This window comes from Erythrolamprus reginae, chromosome 2 (genome assembly GCF_031021105.1).
Source record: "Erythrolamprus reginae isolate rEryReg1 chromosome 2, rEryReg1.hap1, whole genome shotgun sequence".
Taxonomy (NCBI): Eukaryota; Metazoa; Chordata; class Lepidosauria; order Squamata; family Dipsadidae; genus Erythrolamprus; species Erythrolamprus reginae.
The window spans coordinates 349748268-349770900 of NC_091951.1; positions in this window are offsets into that span (position 1 = coordinate 349748268).

Consider the following 22633-nt stretch of genomic DNA (forward strand, 5'->3'; position numbering starts at 1 on the left):
GAGGTCTTCTAGTCCAACCTCAATCTGTATAGTAAATCTATATAGTATGGAGGAGAGACGGGAAGGGGGGACATGATCGAAACATTTAAATATGTTAAAGGTTAGTTGGGGGAAAGATTGGAAGCAACGTGAGAAAATATTATTTTACTGAAAGAGTAGTAGATGCTTGGAACAAACTTCCAGCAGACATGGTTGGTCAATCCACAGTAACTGAATATAAACATATGTCCATCCTAAGATAAAATACAGGAAATAGTATAAGGGCAGGCACACACACTCACCCTATTTACTAAAGGTGATGTGTGGTTGTGAATGAATTGGCTGACTGATTTTAATATATTGGGGTTTTAGTTGTCATTTTAAATTCATTAGATTTGTTGTTGCATTGTTTATATTGCATCTTGTGAACTGCCCCAAGTCTCCAGAGAAGGGCAGCATAAAAATCTAATTAATAATAATAATAATAATAATAATAATAATAATAATAATAATAATGAAAAATAGATGGACCATGAGATCTTTTTCTGCTGTCAATCTTCTGTGTTTCTATGTTTCTATGTTTATAGAATCATCATATTGCCCCAAACAATCTGGGTTCTCATTTGAATGGAAGGCTGAGTCAATCTTGAGCTGGTGGTGAGATTTGAACTGATGAACTACAGCTAGCAATTAGCTGAAGTAGCCCCCAGTGCTGCACTCTAACCACTGGGCTACCCCAGCTCTTACCTAAAAAGGGGCTAGAACTCACCATCTCCTGGTCATTGGCCCAAAGTCACCAACTGTTAAAGGATTAAATGAGGGAAGTGTTTTTAATAGGAAAGTGAACACAAGAACAAGGGGGCAAAATCTGAGGTTTGTTGGAGGAAAGATCAAAAGTAACATGAGAAAATATTATTTGACTAAAAGAGTAGTAGATGTTTGGAACAAAACCTCCAGCAGACGTGGTTGGTAAACCCACAGTAACTGAATTTAAACATGCCTGGGAAAAACATATATCCATCCTAAGATAAAATACAGGAAATGGTGGAAGGGCAGATTAGATGGATCATGAGGTCTTTTTCTGCTGTCAATCTTATACGTTTCTATGTTTCTAACCTCCTGCTCAACCTCCTGTCTTTTCTTAAAATCCTCCAGTGGTTGAGCACTTACAACTTCTAACGGCAAGCTGTTCCACTCATTAATTGTCCTCACTGTTAGGAAATTTCTCCTTCATTCCTAGTTGCTTCTCTCCTTGATTAGTTTCCATCCATTGTTTTTGTCTTACATAGAAACATAGAAACATAGAAGACTGACGGCAGAAAAAGACCTCATGGTCCATCTAGTCTGCCCTTATACTATTTTCTGTATTTTATCTTAGGATGGATCTATGTTTATCCCAGACATGTTTAAATTCAGTTACTGTGGATTTACCAACCATGTCTGCTGGAAGTTTGTTCCAAGGATCTACTACTCTTTCAGTAAAATAATATTTTTCTCATGTTGCCTTTGATCTTCCCCCAACTAACTTCAGATTGTGTCCCCTTGTTCTTGTGTTCACTTTCCTATTAAAAACACTTCCCTCCTGAACCTTATTTAACCCTTTCACATATTTAAATGTTTCGATCATGTCCCCCCTTTTCCTTCTGTCCTCCAGACTATACAGATTGAGTTCATTAAGTCTTTCCTGATACGTTTTATACTTAAGACCTTCCGACCATTCTTGAGTATAAAACATATCAGCGTATAAAATGTATTACCTTCCGATGTTTTGGAAAATAAATTGACCTCTTCTTCTATGTGGCAGCTCCTCAAATACTGGAATGCCCTAGTCATGTCACTCCTAGAGACTGGCCATACCCAATTCCTTCAAGAACCTCCAACTTACATACTGCGCAGGCATGGTATGTGGTACCTCGCTCAACAGTAGTAACTGAGAAAGGGATCTTAGAGTCCTAGTGGACAACCATTTAAATAGGAGCCAGCAGTGTGCAGCAGCTGCCAAAAAAGCCAACACAGTTCTAGGCTGCATTGACAGAGGGATAGAATCAAGATCATGTATGAATACTATTTTATAAGGGGCTTGGTAAGGCCGTACTTGGAATACTACATTCAGTTTTGGTCACCATGATGCAAAAAGGATGTTGAGACTTTAGAAAGAATGCAGAGAAGAGCAACAAAGATGATTAGGGAACTGGAGGCTAAAACATACGAAAAACAGTTGGAGGAATTGGGTTTTGCTTTAATGAACATAAGTGTTTGGACTTAATAGACGCAAGTCACTTTTTTTCAGTGCTTACTGCAACATCAAACAATCAAAAAAAGAAAATGGTTGTAAAATGATAGTAACTTGCTATCATCTTACAGCTTGTTGTAAAATGTAACTTACTCGTAGTTAATTAACCTTTACTTCATCAAGCATTCTCTCTCTTTTCTTTCTTTTTCAACCTCTTCTTCTGTTTACATGAAAGAGATACCTTGATGTAAATGGATAAAAAGATGATGGCAGATATTTAGGAATCCATAATTTCCTTCGGGGGACAAGAAAAAATGTCTTAGCCTCTGAAAAGTCTTGCTATTTCCCATACATTTCTTTAGATGTTGCTATTTGATAGGAATATATTTTGCCTTGGTTCTAGTGTGGCTGTCAAGACGGTACAGAAGTTGGTGATAAATTAACAGCTTGCCACACTATCTATAGAAGGCCCTGAAGTTTATGGGAACTCAGAGAGGTGTAGGATACAAATCCGATAGATAGATAGATAGATAGATAGATAGATAGATAGATAGATAGGTAGGTAGGTAGGTAGGTAGGTAGGTAGGTAGGTAGGTAGGTAGAGATAGATAGGTAAGTAGGTAAGTAGGTAAGTGGGTAAGTGGGTAAGTGGGTAAGTGGGTAAGTGGGTAAGTAGGTAAGTAGGTAAGTAGGTAAGTAGGTAAGTAGGTAAGTAGGTAAGTAGGTAAGTAGGTAAGTAGGTAAGTAGGTAAGTAGGTAAGTAGGTAAGTAGGTAAGTAGGTAGAGATAGATAGATAGATAGACAGACAGACAGACAGACAGACAGACAGACAGACAGACAGACAGACAGACAGACAGACAGCTAGATAGACAGGGGCAGGCAGGCAGACAGGCAGACAGATAGCCAATACAATCCTGCATCAACAGGGGAATACACTCCAAGACCAGGGAAGTCTTAATACCACTCTACTACGCCCTGGTCAGACCACACCTGGAGTACTGTGTTCAGTTCTGGTCACCACACTTCAAAAAAGACATTGAAACTCTGGAGAAGGTGCAGAAAAGAGCAACCAAAAATGATCAGGGGTCTAGAAACCAAGACTTACAAAGAGAGGCTGCGGGAACTGGGCATGGATAGCCTAGAGAAAAGGAGGGCCAGAGCGGACATGATAGCAGTCTACAGGTATACGAGGGGTTGCCACAGAGAGGAGGGGATCACTTTATTCTCCAGGGCACCAGAGGGGCCAGACGAGGAACAACGGCTGGAAGCTGACCAAGGAGAGATTCAACCTGGAAATAAGGAAGAACTTCCTGACGGTCAGAACGATCAACCAGTGGAACAACCTACCAGCGGATGTTGTGACTCCATACTCTGGACATTTTTAAGAGGAAATTGGCTGACGCATTTGGCTGGGATGTTAGTTAGGTTCCTGCTTATACAGGGGTTGGACTTGATGACCTGCAAGGTTCCCTTCAACTCTAACTAGATAGTAGATAGATAGATAGATAGATATAGATAGATAGATAGATAGATAGATAGATAGATAGATAGAGTTGAGTGATTTTTATGAGGAACAAATGTAGCCACAAATCATTCTTTCGAGTGCTTCAAGGCCATCCTATACCCCACCTACCTGGGTGGAAGTGGGAGGAGGACTGGCCATGATGGCACAATCTGAGTGGGCAGCATGACAAGGTTGTGGGTGGGTGGGGGGACAAGGGATGTGAACTTTCAACTGAGTGGGAAACTCAGATTCAGGTTCCCCAGTATAGGTGTCAGGATGGCTCCGGCAATAAATTGAAGCTTTGAGGAGGACTTTGATTCGGACTATGATTTAGCTTGGATACTACCTGGAATCTTGACAGTGGCATTGGATGGTTTTATTGGTGGGCTGCATATGGGGAAATGCAGAGAGAGAGATAAATTCTTCAAATTTTCTTCCTTCGCGGAGAGTCTCCCAAAACAAAAGTAACGAGGAACAAAATGATGGAACGGAACAAAGGCGAGAGGGTGCAAACCTCATCTACGCTCCTCATAAAATTTCACAGCTAGAGTCAGATAATTGCCTAATAAACCCCTACTCTGGTAGGAGGAATTTATTGTACAATTGCATTGATTTGGATTGTGTCAGACGGAGGCAATTCCAAGAAAACACCGAGCAAATAAAGTTCTCTTTGATAAGGTAGTTTGCACAACGTGAAACATTTCTTTATAGATGTTCGGTTACATGGAATCAAACTCCTGGAAGTCCATCTCCTCCAGAGAGCTGCAGTTGTAAAAATAACAGAATAACAGAGTTGGAAGGGACCTTAGAGGTCTTCTAGTCCAACCCCCTGCTCACAGTAGGAGACCTTCTAACATTTCAGACAAATGGCTGCCCAGTCTCTTTTTGAAAACCTTCGGTGATCGAGCAGCCATAATTTCTTAAGGCAACCTGTTGTTATTATTGTTGTTGTTGTTATTATTGTTGTTGTTGTTGTTGTTGTTGTTATTATTATTATTATTATTATTATTATTATTATTATTACACAGCAAAAGAGATTTATGTGCTAGATTTTGTTCTGACGGGCTCTCTGGTAGACTCCTCCCAAAAATTCACAGGTACAAATTTCAGACACACACACATTTGAAAATTCAAAACAATGTTCTTTATAACGAATATTCACTTAAACTAAGCCCTCTTTGGTATAACAAAGAGCACTCGTCTCCAAACAAACTGGTAATTTGTACAAGTCCCTTATCAGTTCTGTGATACTTATCTTGCAGCTGTGAGGCAATTCACAGTCCTTCTTCTTTCACAAAGTGAAACACACTTTGCTCTGGTTGAGTTTCAAAGCGGGGAAAAATCAGCACACAAAAGGTCAAAGTCAGTAAAGCAGGCAGGAAACACAACAATCAGATAATCCTCCTCAATGGCCAAACCCACAGGCTGCTCTTTATAGCAGCCTCACTAATGACCACAGCCCCACCCAACCCCAGGTGGCCTCATTTTCTTTGATAATAATCTCTCAGCTGTTGTTGCCTATGCATTGCTCTCCCGCATGTGTGGCTGTATCATTAACTCTTGTTCTGAATCCAAGGAGGAGCTAGATAATTGATCTCCTTCTGAGCTGTCTGCCCCACTCTCCTCCTCCCTGTCACTCATGTCTTCTTGGTCAGAGGAGCCTTCATCATCAGATTCCACTGGGGGGGCAAAACAGGCCTGCAGCATGTGGATGTCTCCCCCACATCCACAGTCCTTGGGGCAGGAGCAGGGCCAGCGCTAACCACAACAGATTTCATATCACAATAACACAAGTCAAACACTCCCCAAGTGTCTAGGATAGTGATGGGCGAACCGAACTCACACAATTCGGGTCCATACCAAGTTTTGCGGTGTTTGCATAAGCATAAAACTTATCAGGGAAGACTTAATGAACTCAATTTGTATAGTCTGGAGGACAGAAGGGAGAGGGGGGGGGGCATGATCAAAACATTTAAAGATGTTAAAGGGTTAAATAGGGTTTCAGGAGGGAAGTGTTTTTAATAGGAAAGTGAACACAAGAACAAGGGGGCACAATCTGAAGTTAGTTGGGGGAAAGATCAGAAGCAACGTGAGAAAATATTATATTACTGAAAGAGGAGTAGATGCTTGGAACAAACTTCCAGCAGACGTGGTTGGTAAATCCACAGTAACTGAATTTAAACATGCCTGGGATAAACATAAATCCATCCTAAGATAAAATACAGGAAATAGTATAAGGGCAGACTAGATGGACCAGGAGGTCTTTTTCTGCCGTCAGTCTTCTATGAAGGGTAAATGCTGTAAAAAGTGAAGGGTGTAAAATAAAAGTCATAAAGGAAGAAAAGACCAAGTTTGATTCTATGTTTCAAATCTGAGCTACACATATTATCTTCTTCCAGTGTTCAATTTTTTTCTTTGAATCTTTCTTCTGGAGAAGATCAGCGTTGTACCTGACATATTTATCATGCTAACCATGTATGACTCCATTGAGTGACGACCCTTCCTCTTCAACCTTCTGTGGTCCATAGGTACAGAATCCGTCCCCTGGGTCTTGCCTACAGCTTGGCAGGGATTCAGGTGGAGCAGATTACATCTGTCCAAAATCAGGTGTTTTGCTAGCAACATATCCCCATGCTCTTGACTTCCTTGTCTTGCCCTATGTGTATGTCTGTTTGTCTGTGCATGCATGCATACATTTGTTGTACAACACAATAAATATATTGGGGGGTTTGGGTTTTTTTTAGGCTGGGATGTTCCTGGTTTTTATTTCAAGTCAATGTTCACTTTAAATATCCATTGAGATGGGAGCAGATGGAGGCCGGTAAAACTCTACATCTGTATTACAACCGAAGGAGCTAAATAATTAAATGAATTGAAAGCACTGTTGCTAATATTGAATTAATGGCATCGACATCTTAAATACGTGTTAGAAAAATGTGTATTCCTCTGAGTTGATGGGATGCAGAGAACTATATGATGACTTGCAAGGTGGCCTCAAAATTAGCAAACCTAGCTTGCATTAAATTACATGAGTTGGCTTGCTATTATGAAACTATATAGGGTGATTTATATTTTTGTAAAAAAAAAAAATAGAGGTTAAAAGAAAAAGCAGAAAACACAATGTGGGTAGGGAAATGGGATGGGATGGGATGGAAGGGAAGGGAAAGGAAAGGAAAGGGGATGGAATGGAATGGAATGGAATAGAATAGAATAGAATAGAATAGAATAGAATAGAATAGAATTTTTATTGGCCAAGTGTGATTGGACACACAAGGAATTTGTCTTGGTGTATATGCTCTCAGAGTACATAAAATAAAATATACATTCGTCAAGAGTCGTGTGGTTACAACACTTAATGATTGTGATAGGGGTCAAATAAGCAACGAAGAAGCAATATTAATAAAAGTCTTTATGATATAAGCAACAAGTTACAGTCGTACAGTCAACATGGGAGGAAATGGGTGATAGGAATGATGAGAAAAACTAGTAGAAATAGAAGTGCAGATTTAGTAGAAAGTCTGACAGTGTTGAGGGAATTATTTGTTTAGTAGAGTGATGGCGTTCGGAAAAAAAAACTGTTCTTGTGTCTAGTTGTCTTGGTGTGCAGTGCTCTGTAGCAATGTTTTGAGGGTAGGAGTTGAAACAGTTTGTGTCCAGGATGTGAGGGGTCAATAAATATTCCCCCCCTTTTTGACTCATGCAGTATACAGGTCCTCAATGGAAGGCAGGTTGGCAGCAATTGCTTTTTCTGCAGTTCTGATTCTCTTCTGAAGTCTGTGTCGGTCTTGTTGGGTTGCAGCACCAAACCAGACAGTGATAGAGGTGCAGATGAAAGGGAAAGGAAGCAAATGAAAGGAAAGGAAAGGAAAAGAGAGGAGAGGAAAGGAAAGGAAAGGAAAAGAGAGGAAAGGAAAGGAGGTAAATGAATAAAGAAGAGAAAGGAAAGAAAGGGAAAGGAAGGAGAGGAGTGGAAGGGAAGGGAAGGGGAAGGGAAAGGAAATTAAAGGTCTGATAAGATGAGAGAGGGAAAGTGGGATGGAGGGAAGTGAAAGTGAAAGGGAAGGAAAAAGGCAAGGAAAGGAAATGATCAGATAAGATAAGAGAGAGGGAAAGTGGGATGAAAGGAAGGGGAAAAGGGAAGGGAAAGGTCTGGGGGATGCTTGCTTTGGAACAAAGTTGAGCAATAAACCACCAATTGCCTTTTTTTTTTGAAATGGTCAAATACAATATATCTTTTACAAAATTAGGGAATTTTTTGTCCTCATCCTTCCCAGCACTAGGATCTTCTCCAGCGAGTCCTTCTTTCTCCTTTGGTGGCCAAAGTATCTGAGTTTCATCTTCAGGATCTGGCCTTCTCAAGAGCAGTCAAAGTTGATCTCCTCTAGGAGTAACTTGTTGGATTGTCTTGCAGTCCAAGGGATTCTCAGGAGTCTTCTCCAGCACCAGAGTTCAAAGGCCTCAGTTCTTGTCTTGTCTTAACTTAACTTAACTTAATTTACCACAGGGCTCTGTCCTGGGCCCTGTGCTCTTCAACATTTTCATCAATGACCTGGACGAGGGAATAGAAGGGCAACTAATCAAATTTGCAGATGACACCAAGCTGACGGGGGGTAGCCAACACCCTAGAAGACAGGCTCAAATTACAGAAAGACCTGGACAGACTAACACAGTGGGCCCACACCAAACAAAATGATGTTCAACATCGACAAGAGCAAAGTCCTTCACCTAGGTAAAAAAAAAACTGGACACACATACAGCCTGGGAGAAACCCCTCTTAGCAGTAGCAATGGTGAAAGAGATCTTGGAGTCTTGGTGGATAATCAACTAAACATGAGCCAACAATTTGCAGCAGGAGCCAAAAAAGCCAACACCATCCTAAGCTGCATCAACAGAGGGATACACTCCAAGACCATGGAAGTATTAATACCATTCTACTATGCCCTGGTCAGACCACACCTGGAGTACTGTGTTTCAGTTCTGGTCATCACACTTCAAAAGAGACATTGAAACTCTGGAGAAGGTGCAGAAAAGAGCAACCAAAATGATCAGTGGTCTAGAAACCAAGACTTACGAAGAGAGTCTGCGGGAACTGGGCATGGATAGCCTAAAGAAAAGGAGGGCCAGAGTGGACATGATAGCAGTCTACAGGTGTTGTGATTCCGTCTGAGGCTCCTCAGGGACCGGCTGAACCTCTGCCGGCTCCATGCTCAGAGGGGGAGGATGAGGAACAGGAGGAGGAGGAGGAGGCCCAGGCAGACGGGGAGGAGGAATATCAGGCCGAGGGAGAGGGAGAACAGCCTGAGTCCCCCGGGGTGGAGCTCTCCCCAACAAGCAGCCTGGAGTCCTTAGATGAAAATGCACAAGCCATCATCGATCTCAGGCAGAGAAGAGCAGCACAACGAAGGGGACAATTAGCCAGGTATTTCCAGCCCTAAATAGGCAACAGCTGGGTTTGGGTGTGGTTCTCCCCAGAAAGGCTGAAAAGGCAGACCCACCCTTCCTGTATTGTGGAGTATTATCTTTGGGAGTCCTGGGACCTGGCTGTGATCTTTGGCGTCTCTGATTCTGGCTTGTGGCCTTTAAGGCTGAAACCTTGGGGGGAAAGGCATGGGTCTTATTCTCTACAGTGGTGGGTGTGCCAGCAAGAAGTCTGCTGTATTGTCTGGCCGTCAGGACTCTGCTGTGAAGCCTCATAGCCTGCCTGTTGGGAAGAACAGGTTTTTTCTCTGTGTTTATTTTTCAAACTATAAAGTGCCTTTGCTTTTACCAGCGTGTCTGGCTGCTTTTTCCAGTTGGTGTTGAAGTCTGGGGGCACCCAGACAGAACAACAGGTATACGGGGGTTGCCACAGAGAGGAGGGGATCACTTTATTCTCCAGGGCACCGGAGGGCCGGACAAGGAACAACGGCTGGAAGCTGACCAAGGAGAGATTCAACCTGGAAATAAGGAAGAACTTCCTGACGGTCAGAACGATCAACCAGTGGAACAACCTACCAGTGGATGTTGTGAACTCCAATACTCTGGACATTTTTAATAAGAGGAAATTGGACTGCCATTTGGCTAGGATGCTATAGGGTTCCTGCTTAGGCAGGGGGTTGGACTTGATGACCCGCATGGTCCCTTCCAACTCTAACAATAAATAGATAGATAGATAGATAGATAGATAGATAGATAGATAGATAGATGATAGATAGATAGATAGATAGATAGATAGATAGATAGATAGATAGATAGATAGATAGATAAATAAACTCAACTCAACTCAACTCAATTCAACTTAACTTAACTTAACTTAACTTATGCCTCTGGGCAGCTTGCAAACATTAAAGCTACTGTGCATCAAAATAATAAAACAATTAATATTAAAATAGCAAATACCATTAAAAGATGGGCAAGAGAGGAACATGAAGTACATGGAGAGGCATGAGGCTTTTTCCTAACCTAATCGCCACCTCCATAATGCAATTGAATAAATGCAAGAATCTTCAGTAATACTATTCCCATCCATTTCTCTTTTTTAAAAATTTCCTTGAATAAAAATTGGAAAACAACTTCTCTTTTGTCCTATTGAATGGACACTAGCCAGGGAAATTAAATACAGACACACAGCATGGAATGAAATGCTGGCTATTTTCGATTTAATTAATGAACTGACCAATTCTTCTTGCCATTACAGAAGGTCTTAGGATTCCGTTTAAACCATCAGAGAAAACCTGGGCACAAATCCTAAAGATTTAAGAAGTTTTTAACTCTGTGGATTTTTTTAAAAAAAGAAGGGTTTAGGACCGAAGAAGGCCTTATGAGCAATTGAGAAAAAGAAAAGATAGCTTTGGCCCTAGAAAATGGGATATGCTTCACTTCTTCCTTGGATTGCATTGTAGAGGTCGTATTAGCTGCCAATACAGATAAGGTATTTGCGATAACTATGCTTGGATGCCTTCCATAATGTCCTTTTTAGATCTGATAGCAACACTTTTCTGGGTCAGTGATTCTTCTAAAAATCCAGGGAGTCTACTTTCCAACTGGGAAATAGTTTCCTATTGAAGTCAAGTTTCAGGCATGTTGTCTTCTTTCTTGAGAATGAATCTTTGGAAAAAAAAAAAACCCAGAGAGATGAGTCAAATGAAACCACACAAACTTAAAAACAAAAATTAGTTGCATGAATCCAAGCGACCAGTTGAGTCCCACAGAGTTGGTCTTCTCCAGGTCCCGTTGGCTAGACAATGTTGTCTGGTGGGGCCCAGAGAAAGAGCCTTCTCTGTGGCGGCCCCGTCCCTCTGGAGTCAGCTCCCTCCAGAGATTCGCACTGGTCCCCCCTCACCTTCTGCAAGAGTCTCAAAACTCATTTATGTCGCCAGGCCTGGGCAATGAGATTCCTCTGTTTACGAGATGTAATGCGTGGTTGTGAATGAATTGGTTGACTGTTTTTTATTATATATGGGATTTAAGTAGTATTTTATGTATTGTTTATTTATTTATTTATTGGATTTGTATGCCGCCCCTCTCCGCAGACTCTGCAGTAACTTTTATGTCCTACAGAGTCGGCCTTCTCCAGGTCATTTTGGCCAGACAATGTCGTCTAGCAGGGCCTAGAGGAAGAGCCTTCTCTGTGGCAGCCCCAGCCCTCTGGGATCAACTCCCACCAGAGAGACATACCGCCCCCTCCATCCTGGTCTTTAGTAAAACTCTGAAGACCCTCCCCTGCTAGGGGGCATGGGGGCTGTGAGCGACAAGATTGTCTCCAGTTGATGTTGTTGTGTGTGATTGAATTGGTTGAACACGGATGATTGTGCGTGTTTTTTTAGTATTTTTGCTAATTTTGTATATTTCCTTTTTTAAACAATTATATTTCTACACATATATTGTTTGTAATTACAATGTTGCATGCCACCCCGAGTCGCCTCAAGAAGGGTGGCAGAGAAGTCTAACAAACAAACAAATAAGTAAATAGGTAGACAAATAGATAAATAGATGGATGGATAGATAGATAGATAGATAGATAGATAGATAGATGATAGATAGATAGATAGATAGATAGATAGATAGATAGATAGATAGATAGATAGATAGATAGATAGATAGATAGATAGATGATAGGTGGTGGATGGGTGGGTGGATGGATAGATGGATAGACAGACAGACAGACAGACAGACAGACAGATAAATAAACAGACAAACAGACAAACAGACAAACAGACAAACAGACAAACAGACAAACAGACAAACAGACAAACAGACAAACAGACAAACAGACAAACAGACAAACAGACAAACAGACAAACAGACAAACAGACAAACAGACAAACAGACAAACAGACAAACAGACAAATAGACAAATAGACAAATAGACAAATAGACAAATAGACAAATAGACAAATAGATAAATAGATTTCAACCTTATTGGGATCTCAAGCAGTGCTGTGTCCATCACAACCTTGTGTCCAACACTCATCTTTCTTCCTCTTTTCAGGTGCATTCCCTCTCTGTAAATTGCAAGATATACTCACCTGTTTAAACCATAACTCAGACAGTTGGTGATCCATGATGAGGAAGTTGCTTAGGGGATAACAACGTCCCTGTCGCGCATTGGCATAGTTTCTGTGCGACTGCCAAATTTGGATTGACGGCTTTATGTTCCGGCTGAGAGAGGGAGACATAATTAAAGAGGAAAAATGGCTGAGGTCCTTCTCTTCATTTATGGCCAAGAAGCACATAGAGTTGCTCTTCCGACAATGTTACTTGGTGTGATGTACAGTACTGCACAAGACAGAGGACTAAACAACTTAGCAATGGCTACCATGTTTTGGTTGCAGTCCTGAGTTGCAAATGCAAGGTAACAATGACAATGACACCAACAATGACAACAACAACAACAACAACAACAACAACAACAACAACAGAGGCACTCATGGCCAGGATCAAAAAATCAGCTGATAACCCAAAATGCAGGCTTTGCAAGGAAGCTGATGAAATAATTGATCACATCCTCAGCGGCTGCAAGAAAATCGTACAGATTATTTATTTATTTATTTATTGTTAGAGTTGAAAGGGACCATGCAGGTCATCAAGTCCAACCCCCTGCCTGAGCAGGAATCCTAAAGCACCCCAGCCAAGTGGCAGTCCAATCTCTTCTTGAAAGTGTCCAGAGTTGGGGAGTTCACAACCTCTGCAGGCAGGTTGTTCCAATGGTTGATCGCTCTGACCATCAGGAAGTTCTTCCTTACTTCTAGGTTGAATCTTTCCTTGGTCAGCTTCCAGCCGTTGTTCCTCGTCCGGCCCTCTGGTGCTCTGGAGAATAGAGTGGCCCCCTCCTCTCTGTGGCAACCCCTCACATACCTGTATACTGCTATCATGTCCCCTCTGGCCCTCCTTTTCTCAAGGATATCCATGCCCAGTTCCCGCAGTCTCTCTTCGTAAGTCTTGGTTTCAAGTCCCCTAATCATTTTGGTTGCTCTTTTCTGCACCTTCTCCAGAGTTTCAATGTCTCTTTTGAAGTGTGGTGCCCAAAACTGGATGCAGTACTCCAGATGTGGTCTGGCCAGGGCATAGTAGAGTGGTATTAATACTTCCCTGGTCTTGGAGTGTATCCCTCTGTTGATGAAGCTTAGGATGTTGTTGGCTTTTTTGGCCGCTGCTGCACATTGCTGGCTCATGTTTAGTTGATTATCCACCAAGACTCCAAGATCTCTTTCGCAGTTACTGCTGCTAAGTGGGGTTTCTCCCAGGCTGTATGTTTGTCTAGGTTTTTTTTTACCAAGGTGAAGGACTTTGCTCTTGTCGATGTTGAACAACAAACAGAGGCAAAGCTATTTGGCCCAGATAGATGCTCCATTGGAACCTGTGCTACCACCCACCAATGGTAAAGAACTGGTGGGATCATAAACCTGAGAAAGGAGTTGAAAACAAACATGCCAAATTACTTTGGGATTTCGAATTCAAACTGACAAGGTTTTGGAACACAATATACCAGACTTCATGACTGTGAAAGAAAAGAAAAAAGTTTAGATCGTTGATGTTGCCATACCCAGGGACCATCAAAATGATGAAAAAACAACAATTCGTGCGCCTCCTGCCGCACGAATCCCAGCGACCGGTTAGGTCCCACAGAGTCGGCCTTCTCCGGGTCCCGTCGACCAAACAATGCCGTCTGGCGGGACCCAGGGGAAGAGCCTTCTCTGTGGGGGCCCCGACCCTCTGGAACCAGCTCCCCCCTGAGATTAGGATTGCCCCCACCCTCCCTGCCTTTCGTAAACTCCTTAAGACCCACCTCTGCCGTCAGGCATGGGGGAACTAAACATCTCCCCCTTGCCCATGTTGTTTTGCCATTGATTGATTGACTGTGTGTCTGTTTTTATATACATTGGGATTGTTTTATAAATTTATTAATTTTAAACTGTTATTAGATTGGTGGGCATTGGATTTGTTATTATGTACTGTTTTATTGTTGTTGTGAGCCGCCCCGAGTTTGCGGAGAGGGGCGGCATATAAATCCAATAAATCTAATCTAATCTAATCTAACAAGATATCAGGATCTTAAAATCAAACTACAACAACTCTGGCATAAACCAATACAGTAGTAATTGGCACATTTGAAAACTAAACATTGACAAAATCATGATCTGTCAGTTGCAAAAGGCCACCGTACTTGGAGCTGTGCGCATCATACAAAAAAGCATCCCACAGTCCTAGAAGCTTGGGAAGTGTTCAACTTGTAATATTGTGATACAAAATCAATCAATCTCATTTGCTGTGTATTACTGTTTTTTTTAGTGAATAAAATAATAATAATAGAGTTGGAAGAGACCTTGGAGGTCTTCTAGTCTAACCCCCTTCTTAAGCAGGAAACCCTATACCACTTCAGACAAATGGTTATCTTCTAAAACACTTCCAGTGTTGGAGCATTCACAACTTTTTGAGCCAAGTTGTTCTACTGATTAATTGTTCTAATTTCTCCTTAATTCTAAGTTGCTTCTCTCCTTGATTAGTTTCCACCCATTGCTTCTTGTCCTGCCTTCAAGTGCTTTGGGGAAATAGTGTGACTCCCTCTTCTTTGTGGCAACCCCTGAGATATTGGAGCACTACCATCATGTCTCCCCTGGTCCTTCTTTTCATTAAACTAGCTATGTCCAGTTCCTGTAACTGGTTGGTAAATCCACAGTAACTGAATATAAACATATGTCCATCCTAAGATAAAATACAGGAAATAGTATAAGGGCAGACACCCCCCCCCCCCCCCAATTTACTAAATGTGATGTGTGGTTGTGAATGAATTGGCTGACTGATTTTAATATAATGGGATTTTAGTTGTAATTTTTAATTCATTAGATTTGTTGTTGCATTGTTTATATTGTATCTTGTGAGCTGCCCCGAGTCTCTGGAGAAGGGCGGAATAATAATAATAATAATAATAATAATAATAATAATAATAATAATAATAATAATTTTAAAAAAATAAAAAGTGGTCGAAAATGAGCAAGTAAAACTACTGTGGGACTTCCGACTTCAGACTGACCGAATTCTGTATGGATCATCGACATCACAATCCCAGGAGACAGCAGAATTGAGGAGAAGCAGCTAGAGAAATTAGTGAAATACGAAGATCTAAAAATTGATCTGCTATGACTCTGGCATAAGCCAGTGAAAGTGGTCCCAGTGGTACTTGGCACGCTGGGCGCAGTACCAAAGGATCTCGGCGGACATTTGAAAACCATTGGAATTGACAAAATCTCCATCTGTCAATTGCAAAAGTCCGGTTTACTGGGATCGGCAAACATATTTTGCCACTACATCACACAGTCCTAGGTGCTTGGGAAGCGCCCGACTGGTGATGAAATACGAAATCCAGCATAGTGATCTCGTTTGCTGTGTTGTACTGACATAATAATAATAATAAAATAGATGGACCATGAATTCTTTTTCTGCCGTCAATCTTCTGTGTTTCTATGTTTCTATGTTTACAGAATCAGCATATTGCCCCAAACAATCTGGGTTCTCATTTGAATGGAAAGCTGAGTCAACCTACAGCCGGTGGTGAGATTTGAACTGATGAACTACAGCTAGCAATTAGCTGAAGTAGCCTGCAGTGCTGCACTCTAACCACTGGGCTACCCCAGCTCTTACCTAAAAAGGGTCTAGAGCTCACAGTCTCCTGGTCATTGGGCCAAAGTCACCCATCTTATTTTCATGGTTAAAGTGGGACTAGAACTCACCATCTCTGGTCATTGACCCAAAGTCACCAACTGGATTTCATCCCTAAAGTGGATTAACTACTAAACCAAACTGGCTTTCTCAGATACATTTCTTTGTGTTTTCAGACTTACTCTTGCACCAGTTATATATATATATTTGAAAAAAAAATACTATTTTAATTTGGAAAATATATAGATAAACAAAAAGGCTAGCATAGTGCAAAAGGAAAAAAAAGCATTATGAAGTATATTCTGGATTTCTAATAATACCTCTGCAGCACACAAACCCCGGAGGCATTCTTAGAAAATTAAACTGATAAGGGACTATAATGTTGGTCTTTGTTAAAAGTGTGCATTAGTCAAACAGCATTCGGTAGCTTAGACAGAATTTACTGTAACTTTTAATCTTATTTTACGGTTTCTTTTGTGGTGGCCTATTGCTGATGATCTTTATATATTGTTTAGATTTTAACAAGGGAGAGCAGTTTTCAAAATAATATATCCCATTACTTAAAAATGAATTAATGAAAAAAATGAGAACTTTAAACCAAGTCTATCGGGCTTGTAAATTCACTAGCTATTCATTTTGCATTTTGTTCTATTTTCCTCCTCTTTTTTTTTTTACTTTTGTTTATCTCCCTCCTCCTTTCCTTATTTTTTAAAAAAATGCTTAATACACTCTACTTTTCCACTCCTTTTTTTTTAAAAAAAATGACTTAATAAATTTATATATATTTTCATTATCAGCAAAAATATGTTGCGTACATATGTACTACTGTATGTGTGTATGTGTATGTGGATAGATAGATAGATAGATAGATAGATATGGAGATGGAGATGGAGATGGAGATGGAGATGGATAGGGATAGGGATAGGGATATAGAGAGATATAATAATAATAATAATAATAATAATAATAATAATAATAATAATGATGATGACTCGGAGCAGCTCACAACAAGATAGGTACAATAAAATACAAACCCAATATAAACTATATTAAAAACCCCATAATTATAAAAAAACTAACAATTCTAAAAACAGTCATACCAATCTCATATGTTGAGTCAGGAAAGGTAAGGCGAGAAATAAATCCCCCCATGCTTGGCGGTATAGATGGTTCTTCAACATCTTACGGAAGGCAAGGAGGGTGGGGGCAATTCGAATCTCAGGGGGGAGTTGATTCGAGAGGGCTGGGGCCGCCACAGAGAAGGCTCTTCCACTAGATCCCGCCAGATGACATTGTTTAGTTGATGGGATCCGGAGAAGGCCGACTCTGTGGCCGCCGCTGGCATTATTGCAGCAGAATATAGATATATAGAGAGAGACAGAGAGAAGAGAGACTGTCCACTTAAAAAGCAACACTGATTGACAATGAATTTCACATGCTGTTGTGCAAATGGAATAGCTGTGCAAATGAAATATTCAATGAGAATATTTCATTCATTCAGATCTAAGATGTGTTACTCGAGTGTTCCCTTTATTTTTTTGAGCAGTGTATATCCCAGCAGGCATGCAATTCCTTAGGTAAATCAAAATGGGAGCCTTTGAGCTAGAAACTGTCTTGGGGGTGGCATAACATTTTGGGGACCTCTGATCTATTACGATCTAGTCTCTTGAACCAAATCATGCAGTGTTCTTGGACCATTTGGCTTTAATCATCTATTCTCCCTTGTTGGCCATCCCTTGTTCTCCATCCCTTCTGCTTGCTCATCCATCAGTGATCAATCTCCTTGGTCATTTCTCAGGAGGCAGATCTAATGGTAGGTCAGCTGGAGAAAGATTATACCATCACCATTCTCATGTGTACCTCTTAATGCAAACTACCACAGTCATTTAAAAGCAAGAAAGGAATATTCACAGCAATACACAAAGAAGAGAGACCTTTGTTGTGTGTCCTTATGGTTCAATGAGACAGTCTGGATTCCTGGAATTGTGGAAACAAGTCTATTCAGTCTCCTGGGTGACTGAAAGTTTTTTGAAAGTTGTTTTCCATTGTGTGGTCCCAAAGATGCTTTTTTGAGAGGCAACTGGACTTTCTTGTTGTTGTTGTTTTCCTTTGAAGAGGTTTTGCTTCTCCTCCAAGAATGCTTCATCAGCTGTGACACTAGAATGTCAGAGATGAAGAAGTGCCTTGGATGAGAAGTGAAAAAAAACAAGAAAGTCCAGTTTTATCTTTAAGCATCATCAACAGGGGGATGCAATATACTCCAAGACCACGCCCTGGTCAGACCACACCTGGAGTATTGCATTCAGTTCTGGTCACCACACTTCAAAAGAGACATTGAAACTCTGGAGAAGGTGCAGAAAAGAGCAACCAAAATGATTAGGGGACTAGAAACCAAGACTTATGAAGAGAGATTGCTGGAACTGGGCATGGATAGCCTAGATAAAAGAAGGTCCAGGGAGGACATGATAGCAGTCTACAGGTACTTGAGGGATTGCCACAGAGAGGAGGGGGTCATGCTGTTTTCCAGGGCACCAGAAGGCCAGACGAGGAACAACGGTTGGAAGCTGACCAAGGAGAGATTCAACCTAGAAATAAGGAAGAACTTCCTAAAAGTCAGAGTGATCAACGGGGAACAGCCTGCCTGCAGAGGTTGTGAACTCCCCAACTCTGGACACTTTCAAGAGGAGATTGGACTGCCATTTGGCTGGGGTGCTGTAGGATTTCCTGCCTAGGCAGGGGGTTGGACTTGATGACCTGCAAGGTTTCCTTCAACTCTAATAGATAGAAAGATAGATAGATAGATAGATAGATAGATAGATAGATAGATAGATAGATAGATAGATAGATGATAGATAGATAGATAGATAGATAGATAGATAGATAGATAGATAGATAGATAGATAGATAGATAGATAGCATCTGTGGGAAAACCATGACCTGGATGATTGAGAATCTCCATAGATGTTGATGTTGGTTTCTTCTCCAAGCTTATTGTTTAGCTGCCAAATGTTTTGTCCCCAGGGTAGGAGACCTTCTCAGCAGGACTCCACTTGAAGCATCTTGTTTCAGTTCTCCATTGATCTCATGTGGTCATGTGGCTGATGGGTCCTGTGGCCAGCTAGTCATGCTATGGGACCTGTCATGTGACCAGCTGGGCATTATGTTGATCTATCCAATGGATGTATCAACAATGTGAATTTGGAGCCAGCCTACAGACCTATAAAGAGCCATATTAATCAAATGACCAAAGCAATGATAGCAAATAATGCATCTTCTTTGGTGATCTTCACACATACTGACTAGCCAGTCGCACGACAGGTCATTTGAAGGTGGAATCATGGCATCTGGACTATTTTTTTGTTGTTGTTTGTTGGAGATGTTTCTCAACTCATCCATGCAGCTTTATCAATTGGAACAAGTTGGATAGACAAAGCGTCAGTGGAATGTATCAACATCTAACACACCAACCTCAGGGATTTCCTCCTCAAAATGCATTGCAATATGTCAATGTAGATTCTCTGTCCATTCAGGAACTGTTGTCTGAAGGTTGAATCATAAGAATGGGACTATTATTATTATTATTATTATTATTATTATTATTATTATTATTATTTAGATTTGTATGTCATCCTTCTCTGAAGACTCGGGGTGGCTCACAGGGTACAAAAGCCATTTTTATTTATTTGTTTATTTGTTTGTTTGTTTGTTTGTTTGTTTGTTTGTTTGTTTGTTTGTTTGTTTATTTATTTATTTATTTATTTATTTATTTATTTATTTATTTATACAATAGAAGAGAGAGTATAGGATAAAATAATCAATGAGAGAATAGAAGAAAGATAAAGGGATAGAAGAGAAGATATAGGAGATATAGGAGAGACAATAGGACAGGGGTCGGAAGGCACTCTAGTGCACTTATGCACGCCCCTTACTGACCTCTTAGGAATCTGGGGAGGTCAACTGTGGACAGTCTAAGGATAAAATGTTGGAGGTTAGGGGATGATTCTATGGAATCGGTAATGAGTTCCATGCTTCAACAACTCAATTACTAAAGTCGTATTTTTTACAGTCATGTTTGGAGCGGTTAATATTAAGCTTGAATCTGTTGTGTGCTCTTGTGTTGTTGTGGTTGAAGCTGAAGTAGCCGTTGACAGGCAGGACATTGCAGCATATGATCTTGTGGGCAATACTTAGATCATGTTTAAGGCGTCTTAGTTCTAAGTTTTCTAGGCCCAGGATTGTAAGTCTAGTTTCGTAGGGTATTCTGTTATGGGTGGAGGAGTGAAGGGCTCTTCTGTGAAGTATCTCTGGACATTTTCGAGGGTGTTCATGTCTGAGATGCGGTATGGGTTCCAAACAGATGAGATGTATTTGAGGATGGGTCTGGTCTAAGAGGTCTGTAAGGGGTGTCCCTACCATCCTGTCCTACTGCCCTGTTGTCTTCTTTTATCGTTACTTTTTATTTATGTTATGTTTATACAAACTACTACTATCCTATACATGTTTGAGAAATAAATAAAATAAAATAAATAAAGAAGGGAGGGAAGGAAGGAAGGAGGAAGGCAAGGATGGAAGGAAGAGAGGGAGGAACGGAAGAAGAGAGGGAGGGAGGGAGTAAAAAAGGAAGTATAGGAGAGAGGGACGAAGTCAGGGAGGGAAGGAAGGGGGGAGGGAGGAAGAAAGATAGGAGTTGTTCTGGTTTCTGACAGAAGTTTAGTAATTACAAATAACTCTCATTAAATGCATCATTTCATGAATAAAGCAATTCCATTTATTTCTCTGCTCTCTTGTACTTCAACACATTTCCGACATCAATCGGTCCGTTATCTCTCTTCTAGCCGCATTCCTCACATTCTTTTTCCTGCTTAACTTAGTCAAGATTTATTTCCTAACTACACAGCTATAAAAAACAGCCACTCTGACTAAATACAATACAAAATACTTTGGCTTACTTTAGCGTGGCGAAAACACATCCATATTTCTTTTCGGCAACGTTGAAACTCCACCCTTCTTCTCCACTAGCCCCCTGACGTGCCAAATACCTCACTACAACATTTAACCCATTCCTCTCCTTAATATCTTCTTCCAGACCTTTGCTCTCTACGTTTCTGGACCATTCTGAATTTAGGATTAACCCAGCGAGCGTCTGATTCTCCCTCACTAGATCCTGAACTCATAGCCCCATCCTGTGGCTGGCCTCCCACCTGTTCTACTACCTGTAACCTTGGGGCCCCCACTACTTCATAAACCCTATCTGAATCTGACTCCTCAGTATCTTCATCATCCTCCAACTGATCAAGAGTATGTACAACAGGAGTAGGCAGGAAGAGAGAGAAGGAAGAAAGGAGGGAGGGAAGGGGGAAGTGAGGGAGGAAGGGAGGGATGGTTTGAAGGAAGAGAGGAAGGAATAGAAGAAGAGGGGGAGAAAGGGAGGGAGGAAGAAAGGGAGGGAGGAAGGAAGGAAGGAAAGCTAGGAAGAAGGAATGAAAGCTAGGAGGGAGGGAAGAGGGAAGGGAGGGAGGAAGGGAGGAAAGGTTTGAAGGAATAGAGGGAGGAATAGAAGAAGAGGGGGAGAAAGGGAGGGAGGAAGAAAGGGAGGAAGGAAAGCTAGGAGGGAGGGAAGGGGGAAGGGAGGGAGGAAGGGAGGAAAGGTTTGAAGGAAGAGAGGGAGGAATAGAAGAAGAGGGAGAGAAAGGGAGGGAGGAAGAAAGGGAGGAAGGAAAGCTAGGAGGGAGGGAAGAGGGAAGGGAGGGAGGAAAGGTTTGAAGGAAGAGAGGGAGGAATAGAAGAAGAGGGGGAGAAAGGGAGGGAGGAAGAAAGGGAGGAAGGGAGGAAGGAAAGCTAGGAGGGAGGGAAGGGGGAAGGGAGGGAGGGAGGAATTGAGGATAGGAGGTAGGCAGGGTGAGAGGAAGGGAAGGAAGGGAAGAAAGAAGGAAGGACTTGCTAACCAACCTTATTTTCCTTCCCTTATCTTTAAAAGTTTTCTTAAGCTATAAAGTAGAACTTTCCAAATCTATTTCCTCTACAGTTTTTTTTTTAAATACACAGCAGTTCTTATGTGTTCAAATTGTTTCTCCCCTACAGCTATAACCTAATTGGCATGCAGAGTTCTGATTATGAATACAAGTGATTTGGAGAAAATTCTAATGTAATTTACATTAGTAACTCTGGTTACTGGTTAAAAGATTCTAAGAGGGTTATTATCGGTTTCTTTCTCACTGTTTGGGCAGCTGTACAATTGTGATAGATTTAAATCCTGCCTAAGGAATAAACCAGAAATTGCAGGCAATTTTGTGTACAAATGTAATATTCTGAAAGCCCCAAGGAAGAGGAAGGAATACCGAGGATTTTTGGAGACGCAACATTTTCCTGATCAGATTTTAAATGTGACATTGACAATAAGGAATGCTTCCAAATTGGTTCTGTTTTATTTAACATGACATCACAGGTACGGCCATATCTGAAAACATGTAAGCATTTTCTCATAGTAGAATTGACTTCTACAACAATATTGGCTTTCTTGAAGGTTGCATCATTATATGTTTCCCTTTGTGTTATTTAGAAACATAGAAACATAGAAACATAGAAGTCTGACAGCAGAAAAAGACCTCATGGTCCATCTAGTCTGCCCTTATACTATTTTCTGTATTTTATCTTAGGATGGATATATGTTTATCCCAGGCATGTTTCAATTCAGTGACTGTGGATTTATCAACCACGTCTGCTGGAAGTTTGTTCCAAGCATCTACTACTCTTTTAGTAAAATAATATTTTCTCATGT